The 13,680-nt window shown below is 43.3% G+C and overlaps 1 protein-coding gene across 4 annotated transcripts in view; it reads left to right on the top strand.

Moving 5' to 3' along the window:
- The window catches only part of COL8A1 (collagen type VIII alpha 1 chain), a 190,607-nt gene that overhangs the window by 64,566 nt on the left and 112,361 nt on the right, over positions 1–13,680 (top strand). For 2 of the 4 annotated variants that reach the window (XM_069761003.1, XM_069761002.1), the window contains one exon: positions 2,875–2,951. The exons of the other annotated variants lie outside the window; for them this stretch is intronic. The gene's annotated coding sequence lies outside the window, so the exon portion shown is untranslated. The remainder of the gene's footprint in view (positions 1–2,874; positions 2,952–13,680) is intronic. 4 annotated transcript variants of the gene reach the window in all.

Below are 13,680 nucleotides of genomic sequence, written 5' to 3'. Positions count from 1 at the left end.
GTTTCACATGAAAGTTCTTTTTTTTCTTGCTATTTTGAGAGTTTAATGGAACCAACAAATGTAATGCTCCAGATTCTCAACTAGCTCAAAGGAAGGTCAGCTTTATAGGTTCTCTAATCAGCCAAACTGTTTTCAGCTGTGCTAACATTCTTGACATGGAGTTTCAAGAGTATTCTAACCATCCATTAGCCTTCTTACACGGTTAACAAACACAAAGTACCATAAGAACACTGGAGTGATGGTTGTTGGAAATGGGCCTCTATACACCTATGAAGATATTGCATTACAAACAAGATGTTTACAGCTAGAATAGTCATTTACCACATTAACAATGTATTGACTGTATTTCTGAATCATTTAATGTTATCTTCATTGGAAAAAACTGTGCTTTTCTTTCAAAAATAAGGACATTTTTAAGTGAACCTAAACTTTGGAAGGTAGTGTGTACAGGTAGCTTTTATGGAATAGTGGCCAGAAAAAAGCCTTGTGGGAGACTCCCCAAATGTATGGAGGAAGGTGCTGTTGTCAGATTTGACCAAAATTGAACTTTTTGTCCACCAAGGTAAACACTATGTGTGACACCAAACCAACACAGGTAATCGCCCCAAGAACACCATCCCCACAGTGAAACATTCCAGTGACAGCATCATGCTGTGGGGATGTATTTTGGCAGCAGGGACAAGGAACATGGTCCAACATGAGGAGAAGATGGATGGTGCAAAATACAGAAATATTCTTGAGCAAAGCCTGTTTCAGTCTGCCAGTGATTTGAGACTGGGATGGAGATTCACCTTCTAACAAGACAATGACCCAAAGCATTAAGGCCCCTTCACATTAAGCGACGCTGCAGCGATACCGACAACGATTCGGATCGCTGCAGCGTCGCTGTTTGGTCGCTGGAGAGCTGTCACACAGACCGCTCTCCAGCGACCAACGATGCCGGTAACCAGGGTAAATATCGGGTAACTAAGCGCAGGGCCGCGCTTAGTAACCCGATATTTACCCTGGATACCATGCTAAAAGTAAAAAAAAACAAACACTACATACTTACCTAACGCTGTCTGTCCTCCAGCGCTGCGCTCTGCTTCTCTGCTCTCCTCCTGTACTGGCTGTGAGCCGGAAAGCAGAGCGGTGACGTCACTGCTCTGCTTTCCGGCTCACAGACAGTACAGGAGGAGTGCAGAGCACAGCGCTGGAGGACAGACAGCGTTAGGTAAGTATGTAGTGTTTGTTTTTTACTTTTAGCATGGTATCCAGGGTAAACATCGGGTTACTAAGCGCGGCCCTGCGCTTAGTTACCCGATGTTTACCCTGGTTACCAGTGAAGACATCGCTGGATCGGTGTCACACACGCCGATCCAGCGGTGTCTCCAGGGAGTCCAGCGACGAAATAAAGTTCTGGACTTTATTCAGCGACCAACGATCTCCCAGCAGGGGCCTGATCGTTGGTCGCTGTCACACAGAACGATTTCATTAACGATATCGTTGCTACTTCACAAATAGCAACGATATCGTTAACAATATCGTTATGTGTGAAGGTACCTTTACTGCTAAAGCGACGCTTGAGTGGTTTTAGGGAAAAAGTGTTAATGTCTTGGAGTGGCCTAGTCAAAGCCCAGACCTTAATCCAATTGAGAATCTGTGATCAGACTTGAAGATTGCTGTTCACCAGAGGAAACCATCTAACTTGAAGGAGTTGGAGCAGTTTTGCCTTGAGTAATGGGCAAAAATCCCAGTGGTAAGATGTGGGAAGCTCATAGAGACTTATCCAAAGCCACTTGCAGATGTAATTGCCACAAAAGGAGGTCCTACAAAGTACTGACTTTAGGGGGTGAATAGTTATTCACAATGAAGTTTTTCGTTATTTTGTCATATTTGTTTTTTGCTTCACAATAAAAATAAAACTAAATGTTCACAGTTGTAGGCATGTTCTTTACATGAACTGATGCAAACCCACTGCATAAATATTGCACAAAAAGAGGATTCAGAGATCCTCCAAAAATTCAGAAAACAGCAAAACGGCAGAGATGCTTACCTGCCTAGGCCTCCAAACAAATGCAAGATGCAGTGGACGCATGTAGTTAAGATGGCGGCAACACAGGTGCAGAAATCCAATGAGGCATCCACTCACAACCTATCAATCAAATGGATGGGGTGGCTGCTAGGCATATTACTGTACATAAAAGGCCTAGGCGGGTAAGCATCTCTGCCGTTTTGCTGTTTTCTACATACCAGAAAGCTTCATGTCCGTTCTATATATGAATCAGTGATCAGACCTGTTTATCCACATCAATGGGTCTGTAAAAATAAATCAGGCACATAGACTTCCCCTTTTGGTCATCCAGGTGCTGTCCATTTCTTTACAATTTAATGGGTAAGAGAAGGTTTGATTTCTTTTTTTTTAGCTTACAGGAAAAATGGATATCATACTGGAGGTAGAAATTAATATGGACCAAAAATGGATGAAAATCGGATTCAACACACTGATGAAAAATTGTTTTTTGATTTTTTTTCTCACATGCAAAAAATAAAACAAAAAATATGCGTCTTAAGTGAGAGCTTAAACTGTCTTGCTGGACAAATGCACAAAAGTTATTAAAATGTGCATATTTGGTTTGATGCATGTAATCTAGAAGTAGATTGGGATTAAAAAAATCCCCTCCCACACAAACCCGCCCACTTTTCTCACTTTTGAAAAGTTGCAGATTGTAGCAGAAGTATCATGTGCACCAAAGTTCATGATTTTTTATGGTACAAAATTGGCGTAAAGCCGCTAAGATATCTTCTCATAAAGCTTTTCAGTGCATAACATTTTAATAGCCATTTTACATTATTTATTTGGTATTAATAGATGCCTGGAACCTTTTTTTGCAGGAACTTATTGGGAACAGACATATCTACCTACATTTTTATGAAAAAGAGGATTTTCTTCAGGATCTCAAAGCTTAAATGTAAGCTATACAAATGATCATAGATGGCGACATGTAACCTATGAACAGCTCGGCTTCCGACACTCTTGACAAACAGCTGATTTTTTCAGGAGAAGCAGCCGACAGTCTGGCATGATCGCTGCAGAAGAAATGTACTTTTACATGGTATCCAATTTTAGCTTTTAGAGGTGATGTGCTGAGCAAAGGACCCCCAATATGCCATTCATAAACCCTAGAGCAATGTTCCCCAACTCCAGTCCTCTAAAGCCAACAACAGATGATCGAAGCATTATCATGGCACCAGAAATTCCTGCAGGTCCTTTCACCTCGGCAATACTAAAGAAATCCTGAAAACATGAACTGTTGATGACTCTTCATTACTGGAGTTGGGTAAAACTGCCCTAGAGGAGCATACAAACATAGGCGGACATACTGCCGGTTCAACTGCTGCGGCTGCTCCGGGGCCCGGAGGCTTCTGGGGGCCCCTGCAGGGTGGCTAATAATGAGGGCAATCTGGCCAGTTTATCCGGCCCCGAGGCTCCGGGAGGCCCCTGGCCAGATTGCCCTCATGCGCAGTGGGTAGGGAGCAATCCCTGCAGCTCCGCTGCCTGCAAGAGAAGATGGAAGCGGAGCAGAGCTGAAAGGAATGGATCTGTCCTGCTTCCTGCCCGCACTTCCTGTCTCACACAGCAGCGGCTGAATGACATCATTATTCAGTTCCACGGCTGTGCGAGACAGGAAGCTGTTGGCGATGGTGCGGCTTCAGGATACCATGCGCAGAGGTGAGGTGAGGTGTGTGTGTAGAGAGAGGTGAATGGTGCTGTGTGTGTGTAGGTGGAGGAGAGGGCAATGATGGGGAAATGGGGCAGAAAGCAATGACTGGATTGACGAAAAGGGAAATGACAGTGGTGGTGGGGGAGAAAGCAATGATGGGGTGGTGGAAAGGGCAATAATTGGTGTGGTGGGGAGGAGGAAATAATGGAGGCGGTGTAATGGGCAATGATGGGGTGGTGGGGGAAAAGACAATGATGGTGGTGGTGGAAAGGGCAATGTTGGGGATGGTGGGGAGGAGGAATTGATAGAGGTCATGGAATGGGGAGAAAACAATGATGATGGCAGTGGAAAGGAAAATGATTGGATGGTGGGCAGGAGGCAATGATGGAGGTGGTGAAATGGGTAATGATCGGGTGGTGGGGAGGAGGAAATGGAGGTCATGGAATGGGTAATGATAGGGGTGGTCGAGGAGAAGACAATGATGATGGTGGTGGAAAGGACAATGATGGGGGTGGGGGAGGAGGAAATCATGGAGGTGGTGGAATGGGCAATGATGGGGGTGGTAGGGGAGAAGGCAAAGATGGTGGCAGTGGAAAGGACAATGATGGTGGTGGTGGGGAGAAAGCAATGATGGAGGTGGTGAAGAGGGCAATCATGGGGGTGGGTGAGAGGGCAATAATGGGATGCAGGGGAGAAGGACAATGATGCGTGAGGGGGATTGGGATGGGAGGAAGGGGAATTTATAATGGATTTAGGAACAGGGGGAGGTGGAGGAAGACTTTATTATCGATTATTATGTCTAACACAGTCCCTTAGTATGAAGTGTACTCACTTATGTATAGCACAGTCCCATAGTGTATAGTGTACTCACTTATTATGTATAACATCATCCTTAATTATATGGTTTCCTCTTTTGCTATATATAGCACTGTCCCTTATTACGTACCATCCTCTCTAGTTATATATGATGCCCTCCCTTATTCTATAGCTTCCTCTGCTGTTATGTACAGTGATGTCTCTTACATAGTGTATTCTTGTTATTTTTGTTATTCACAGCACCCTCTTTTATAACATAGTCCCCTCTCTTGTTAGATATAAAATGACTACTGATGGAGTAGCCGGTGAACAGATGACTAGTCCATCAGCTCCTCCTTTAGAAAAGAAGCTTTTCCATGCTCCATCAGCCATCATTGCATTATACAGCTAACAAGACAGGATGGTATGTAATACAAAACAGGGCTCTATAAAATCCAATTCTATAAAATCCAATATATAAGGGATGGTGCTGCACATAACAAGAGAGGGCACTGTATAATAAGGGATGGCAATATACATAATAAAGGAGACTATGTAATATATACATGTTTGTGTGTGTGGCTATATATATATGTGTAGATTTGTCATCTTAAAAGGAGGGGGGCCCAGACACATTCCGCCACTGCATACAAACATGGGTAGCTTTCACAAGTCAACTTTATTGATACATTTGTGTATAAAAGTGTTTGCCCCACTTCACAATTTCCTATTCTTTTGCATGTTTGTCACAGGTAAATTTTTTAGATCACCAACAAATTTAAATTAAACAAAGATAACACAAGTAAACACAAAATGCAGTTTTTAAATGAATGTCTTTAGTATTAATCAAGATCCAAGAAGTATTGTTTCTCCTTGCGGAGAGTGACATGATAAGCATTTCAAGGTGAGGAGACTTAAAGCCGCAATGCTCCTCTGGGAAATATAATTGAGATTCTGGTTTGGCTATTATCCCAAGTCATGTGACTTTTGGCCTGGGACTGCTCATAGAATCTCACGGCTTTCAGTATCATCTCTATGCTGATGACACACAGATCTACATCTCTGGACCAGATATCACCATCCTACTAACCAGAATCCCTCAATGTCTATCCGCTAATTCATCCTTCTTCTCCGCTAGATTTCTAAAACTTAACATGGACAAAACAGAATTCATTGTCTTTCCTCTATCTCATGCGACCCCCCCAACGAACCTATCCATTACAGTAAACGGCTGCCCACTCTCCCCAGTCCCACAAGCTCGCTGTCTCGGGGTAATCCTTGACACTGATCTCTCATTCAAACCGCATATCCAAGCCCTTTCCACTTCCTGCCGCCTTCAAATCAAAAATATTTCACGGATCCGTACATTCCTAAACCAAGAATCTGCAAAAACCTTAGTCCATGCCCTCATCATCTCCCGCCTCAACTACTGTAACCTCCTGCTCTGTGGCCTCCCCTCGAACACTCTCGCACCCCTCCAATCTATTCTAAACTCAGCTGCTCGACTAATCCACCTGTCCCCTCGCTATTCCCCAGCCTCTCCCCTCTGTCAATCCCTTCACTGGCTCCCCATTAACCAGAGACTCCAGTACAAAAGCCTAACCATGACATACAAAATCATCCACAACCTGTCTCCTCCATACATCTGTGACCTTGCCTCCCGGTACTTTCCTGCACGCAACCTCCGATCCTCACAAGATCTCCTTCTCTACTCCCCTATTATCTCCTCTTCCCACAATTGCATACAAGATTTCTCTCGCACATCACCCTTACTCCTGAACGCTCTACCACAGCATATCAGACTCTCACCTACCATCGAAACCTTCAAAAAGAACCTGATCAACCAAACTACTGCACGACCAGCTCTATCCTTACCAACTGTATCCTCACCCATCCCTTGTAGATTGTGAGCCCTCGTGGGCTGGGTCCTCTCTCCTCCTGTACCAGTTGTGACTTGTATTGTTCAAGATTACTGTACCTGTTTTTATTATGTATACCCCTCCTCACATGTAAAGCGCCATGGAATAAATGGCGCTATAATAAATAATAATAATGTGACAAGGCTCGTTAAAGGGTCGACATTGAATGTTAGGATTGCTACTTCCAATAGGTGGCACTAGAGTTCTAGTCCTCTTCCTCTCTGAAGAGACAATTAGTATATTATTAATCAAAAAAGAAATCCAAACCATTCAGAGGTGGACTTGCTTTTGTGTTTTGGATCATTCTTCTGCTGCACAACACAAGTGCACTTCAGCTTGAGGTCAAAGATGGCTGGACTTTCTCCTTCAGGATTTTTTGGTGAACAGCAGAATTCATGGTTCCATTTACCACAGCAAGTCTTCCAGGTCATGGAGCAGAAAAACAGCCCCAGACCATCACACTAATACCACCATATTTTATTTTTGGTCTGATGTTTCTTTTCTGAAATGCTGTGTTACTTCTACACCAAATGTAATGGGACATACACCTTCCAAAAAGTTCAACTTTTGTCTCATCAGTCCACAGAGTATTCTCCCAAAAGTCTTGGGGATCAATAAGATGTTTTCTGGCAAAACTGAGACAAGCCTTTATGTTCTTATTGCTCAGCAGATGTTCTCGTCTTGGAACTCTGCCATGAAGGCCATTTTTGCCCAGTCTCTTTCTTATTGTGGAGTCATGAACACTAATCTTAACTGAGGCAAGTGAGGCCTGCAGTTCTTTGGATGTTGTGTGGGGTCTTTTGTGACTTCTTGGATGATTCATTGCTGCGCTGTTGGAGTGATTTTGTTCGGCCAGCCACTCCTGGGAAGGTTCACCACTGGTCCATGTTTTCGTCATTTTTGTAAAATGGCTCTCAATGTGTTTTGCTGGAATCTCAGAGCTTTAGAAATGGCTTTACAACCTTTCCCAGTCTGATGGATCTCAATTACTTTGTTTCTAATTTGTTCCAGAATTTTTTGGATCACGGCATGATGTCTTGCTTTTGAGGATTTTTTGGTCTCCTTCACTTTGTCAGGCAGATCCTATTAAAGTGATTTCTTGATTGAGAACAGGTCTGGCACTAATAAGGTCTGGGTGTGGCTTGGGAATTTGAACTCAGCTCCCCAAAGATATGATAAACCACAGTTAATTTATGTTTTGGAGGGTGGCAATCACTTTTTCACACAGGGCCCTATAGGTTTGGATTTATTTTTCCCTCAATAATAAAGGTCTTCGTTTAAAAATTGCATTTTGTATTTACATGGGTTATCTTTGTCTGATATTTAAATTTGGTGATCTGAAACATTTATTGTGACAAACGAATAGGAAATTAGGAGAGGTGCAAACACTTTTTCATACAACTGTTAGTATCTGAAAAAATGAGTATCTTTGAAGGATTTTCCCCAGTAAATGTAATTTTTCACAGATGGCTTTTTTAGCGACTCACAGCTTGTTAAATAGTCACAATGATGTCATTAGATAACTTTGCTGCTACTTAGAATCCCCAAGGTGATATTATTAGCTTGGCTCCCACTGTTAAAGAAGAAAAAGTGATCATTATAATAATTTTTGAACTTATGTAAAATATTGAATGCTTTATACTGCAAAAACAATATTGTCTGGCTTAGAAAACCCATTTTAACTCATTGTCTCCGCAGGCAATTTTTTGTTTTAAAGTTTGCAGTTTTCTCTACCCTTCTTTCAAGTGCCAAAACTTTTTATCTTCCGTCGACATATGAGGCTATATGAGGGTTTGTTTTTTTTGCAGGAGGAGTTTTAGTTTTTAATAACGGTACATCATCCATTTTACTGTACAGTGTGCTGAAATCTTGGGGGAAAAATATTCATGTATGAGGAAATGGTGAAAAAAATGGTGAAAACAAATCAATTCTGCCATTACATTTTGGGTTTTGCTTTTACAGTTTTCATTGTATGGTTAAAATTACCTTTCAACATGATTCTCCAGATCAGTACAATTACAGAAATACTAAACTTAAATAGATTTTTTTTTCTGATTTTCATAATGTTTTAATTTTTCTATTGATTAAGCCATGTCAGGACTTGTTTTTGTGTGTCAAGCTTATGGTTTTTTTTTTTTTTTTTTTTTAACCATTCAATTTTTATTGAGAAAACAGAGTACAATTAAAATGCAACATGGGAAGGAAAAAGGGGGAGGGAGGGGGAGGGGAAGAGGCAGACATAAATGTAAATATCCACGATCAAGAATGAAACAAAAAAAAATTACAATACATGGGCGCATACATAGCTATGATATCAAACAATTGAGTCAGCTGGCAGAAAAAGGGGGATGGTGGTCAGGCGAGGAAATAAAGGGTGAGGAGACCCAAGCGTCCCACCACGTAAGGACCTTATTCTTTTTTGCAAGACAGTCCGCAGTAATCGACTCATAACTAAAGTGCAGATTAATTTTGGATATCAATTCAGGTCTGGGGGGAATATTAGAAGATTTCCAATGCTTTGCAATACATTGTCGGGCCGCCACAAGAATATTAGAAATAATGGGTTGAAGGGAAGATGGGAAGTCCAAGAGAGATATACCCAATATTGCTAAAGGGCCAGTTAGGTTGATAGGAAGATGGGTCACCTCTGAAAGAATCGCTTCAACCTGACGCCAAAATATTTGCACACTAGGGCAACTCCACCATACATGAGCCAGCGAACCAGAAACACCACAATTTTTCCAGCATAATGGGGAAGAGGAGGGATAAAATTTAGCTAATTTAACAGGAGTGAAGTACCATAGGAGCTGAATTTTTTTGCTTTGTTCGAGGTGACCAAGACACGAAGAGAATTTGGAAGGATGCAGCATAGCCATGCTCCAATCCTCCGGGGAAGCCTCGAATGCAAGGGCACCCTCCCAAGTGGACATAAATGGGAGTCTCTCAAAGAAATCATGGGAGAGGAGGGATTTATAAATGATGGAAATGCCATGATCAATCTACGTGTTTGGTCTGAAAAATCTGTGGATTGGGGTCTCCATACCCAGGGGGGACACGGCCACACCGAAGGAGTTACAATGTTTAAGGAGGCTACGAATTTGGAAATACTGAAAAAAAGCCCTAGGAGGCAAGTTATAGCGAGCAGTGAGGTCCGCAAATGATCTCAGGCCCGACTCATTATAGAGATCATTCACTCGGTGTATTCCGCAGTCCCCCCAGGCAGAGAGAGACAAACCATCTATTGCGCATTCTAATGCTTGAATAGAGACGTAGTCAAATATAAAAGGGAGGTAAGTAGGGCAGAGACTTGTCCAGACCTTAGTGGCGGAGCAAATTGTTTTAAGAGGGGAGCTCCGACTGGGCGGCTGGAGCAAACAGATCTCCAGCAAAAGTTTGAGGGAACCCCTAGGGGCAAAGCACGACTCAATATGGAACCACTGGAGGGAGGAGTTCCCCTCCCACCAAATCTTAAGGGGGTCTAGGAGAGCAGCTTTGCGGTAAAGGTGGATATTAGGGGCACCAAGACCTCCCCTGGCATATGGGAGAGACATTAGAGAGCGTTTTATTCTATGTGGCTTGTTATTCCAAATAAAACGGTCAATAATTGCTTGAAAAGCAGAGAGGTACTTAGAGGGGATAGCGAAGGGGAGGCATCTAAAAAGATATATAAGTTTAGGGAGAATTAACATCTTAGACGTTTGTATCCTAGCCATCCAGGATAGATGAGAGCAGGCAAGCTGGTCAATTTCTTTTTTAATTTCGTGGAGGGTTGAATCACAGTTAAGGCGAACAATGTTTTTAATATGGGTAATTTGAATACCTAGATAAGTGAATCCGAGCGGAGACCATATAAAAGGGTAAATATTTTGGATTTGAAGTTGGAGAGAGGAAGAGATAAATAGGGGAAAAATTGTGGACTTGGACAGATTTAGCTTATAATAGGAGGCTTCAGCAAATTGGGTAAGAATGGAAGACACTGCAGATAGTGACTGTAGAGGAGCAGAGCAAGACAACACCACATCGTCGGCGTAGAGGCCAATTTTGTGTTCCTGACTTCCCACCATTACCCCCCTAATGTCAGGGCATTGCCTCACCGCAGCCGCCAGGGGCTCCATGACTAAAGCAAAGATGATGGGGGAGAGGGGGCAACCCTGCCGGGTCCCATTTGAAATAGAAAATATACGGGATTTAAAGCCGGCTGAGCGAACTGAGGCACAAGGATTGGAATACAAAGCCATAATAGCTGAAAAAATCTGGCCAGTAAGACCAAATTTGTGCAATGTAGATGCTATATAGCCCCAGTGCACCCGATCAAACGCCTTTTCCGCGTCGAGAGATAGGAACACACTGGGGAGGCTCCGCCTCTCCACCACATCCAGCAGGTCGATCAAGCGTCTCGTACCATCTCTAGTTTGCCTACCCGGGACAAACCCAACCTGGTCTGAGTGAACCAAGGATGGGAGCACCGATAATAACCTATTGGCCCAGACCTTAGCATATATTTTTACATCGCAATTTAAAAGGGCGATGGGACGAAAATTGCCAGGAGAGGTCATAGGTTTCCCAGGTTTAGGAAGTGTCGAAATACAAGCCTCCAGACCCTCTCTCTCAATAGTACCCATAGAGCGCCAGTAGTTAAATAAACGAATGAGAAAAGGAGAGAGGATAGTGAGAAAATGAGAGTAGTATGAGAAGGAAAAGCCGTCTGGACCCGGGGCAGAGCGTTTTTTGGCCTCTTTGATTATTTGGGAGATTTCAATTGCTTCTATAGGGCCGTTAAGGAGCGACAACTGCTCCGGATTAACAGTGGGGAGATTCGCATTATTCAAAAAAGCGTTAATTGAGTCCTGAGAAGGTTGAGTAGTATTTACGTCAGAATCTAGGTTATATAATGAGGAGTAGTATGAGGCAAATTCTTCAGCAATATGAATTGGGTTGTAAATCCGAGAACCATCTGACTTAAGAAGATAAGCAATTTTGGTTTGGGCTTCTTTTTTTTTAACGCGTTTAGCTAGTAAGGCGCCTGCCCTGTCACCCATGGAGTAGAATTTGGCTTTCGATTTCCTGAGCGAATTTTCTGCTCTATGGAGGAGGAGCTGGCGAAGGCGCAGGCGTGCATCAGAAAGATTGGAAAATAATTGAGGGGAGGGGCAGGCTTTGTGGCAAGACTCCAGCCGGGCCACTTCAGCCAAGGCAGATTGAAGATTTAAGTTATACTTGCGTTTAGCTGTCGCAGCCATCTTAATGAAAAGGCCACGAGCCACTGCATTGTGAGCGAACCAGAGGGAGTCCTCACGCACATCCGCCGAGTCATTAAAGGCAAAGAATTCCTGCAAAGAGTTTTCAATTAGTGTAAAGTTCGCTTGCTCAGAGAGAAGGTGGTCATTAAGGCGCCAGTGTGAAGGGGGTCTGATTGCAAGAGGGTCTTCTAGGGAGACTGACACAGGAGCATGATCAGACCAAGTGATATTACCTATATTTGCAGACATGCAGTGGGGGAGAGCGACATCATCTACTAAAATATAATCAATTCTACTGTAAGAACCGTGACGAGGGGACCAAAATGTGTAGTCTCTCTCATTACAATGGAGATATCTCCAGATATCGTGTAAATTGTAGGAGCTAATCAGCTGGGCCGCATCACCCCTGGCCACGGCCGACGATGAACAGTCCAGATTCTTGGATACTGGAATGCTGAAGTCTCCGGCAACTAATTTATGACCATGCTGATAATTACCTAAGATTTGAAATAAATTATTTAGAAATTTAACCTGACCAAAATTTGGGCCATACACAGAGGCAATGGTGTAAGGGGTATTGTTGATTAAACATAAAATTATAATGTATCTGCCCGCAGGGTCGGCTGTAGAACTAATTAGCTGGAAAGAGTTAGCCTTGCTAAAAAAAATTGCCACCCCAGCCTTTTTGGTCTTCCCATTCGCAAAAAAATGGTGGGGGTATAGATTCGAATACATTCTTATATTGTCCCGTTCTAGTAAATGAGTCTCCTGTAAGCATATAATATCGTGTTTGGATTTAGCGAGCTGACGCCAGACAATCGATCTCTTACCAGGGGAGTTGAGGCCGTTAACATTAATAGAATATAAAGAAACACTCATTGTAATATGTTACACAATTTGCTGAAGAAGATATGCAAACCCATTACCCACAAAAAAAGCATAAACATGTCGTGGGATACCTCGCAAACTCCATCTGCGACGAGGGGGGGGGGAGAGGGAAAGGAGGGGGGAGAGGGAGGGAAGGGGGAGAAGGGAAAAACAAACATACAAAATCCAAACATTTAAACAAGGGAACATCCAGGGAAATCCTGAGTCCGAGGTGAAAATAGAAAACAGTTCACCAATGGGGCAATATGCTGAGCGGAGTCCTGCCAGGAACCAGCCTCAGCAAAAAACTCAGCAAGCAAAAAGAAGAGAAAAAAAAAACAAAACGAGAACTAGAACTGAGTGGGAAAAAGGAAAAAATAAATTCTTCCAGCCAGGAAATGGTTAAAATAGACACTTCAGGCGACCTTCCAGTCAGGGGTAATACGGCGTCTCCGGGGACCAGATCCTCCAGGTTTGGTGGAAGCAGAGGCAGGAGTGGGCGCAGGAGGGTCAAAACCCCATTGGGACAGGGTCTTGGCTGCTTGCGACGGGGATAGGCACGTGGTAAATGAACCGTCTTTACGAATGCAAAGTTTGGTGGTGAAACCCCAGCGGTATAATATACCCTTTTCCCTCAGGATTGAGGTGTATGGTGCAAAAGCCCTGCGGAGGGCTAGAGTTCCTGGAGACAGATCAAGGAAAACTGCAATGGTAGCAAATCGTTCAGGTAGCGACGGCTTCGATCTTAGTGCTTGCAGAAATTCCTCCTTCATAACAAAAAAATGGATGCGAGCTAGTACAGGGTGGAGCGCGGTAATTTGCTTTTTTGCACTGCATGCTGTGGCGGCACTGTCTGTCGAAGAGAGGGGCGAGTGGGTGTGGCTTACAGTGGCTGATGGGAGATTTGTATTCCTCTGCCTTTCAGTTGCCATCATGCAGTGGACACGTGAGGAGAGGTCATTTTGTGTTGAAGCGTATTTTTCAAATGCCCACTCGATCAATGCAGTGCAGCATGCTTTTCGTTTACAATTCGCTGTTCCTCCACGCGGACGTGTTCCTGGACGGCAATCAATTGTAAATTGGATGAATGCATTCAGAACAGCAGGGAATGTGTCATGTGTACGAAGGGGACCTGAGAGAAGGATTACAACACCA

This window comes from Ranitomeya imitator, chromosome 3 (genome assembly GCF_032444005.1).
Source record: "Ranitomeya imitator isolate aRanImi1 chromosome 3, aRanImi1.pri, whole genome shotgun sequence".
NCBI classification, from domain to species: Eukaryota; Metazoa; Chordata; class Amphibia; order Anura; family Dendrobatidae; genus Ranitomeya; species Ranitomeya imitator.
The sequence above is the reverse complement of the archived record's forward strand: the minus strand, read 5'-3'. Positions and strand labels throughout refer to the sequence as shown.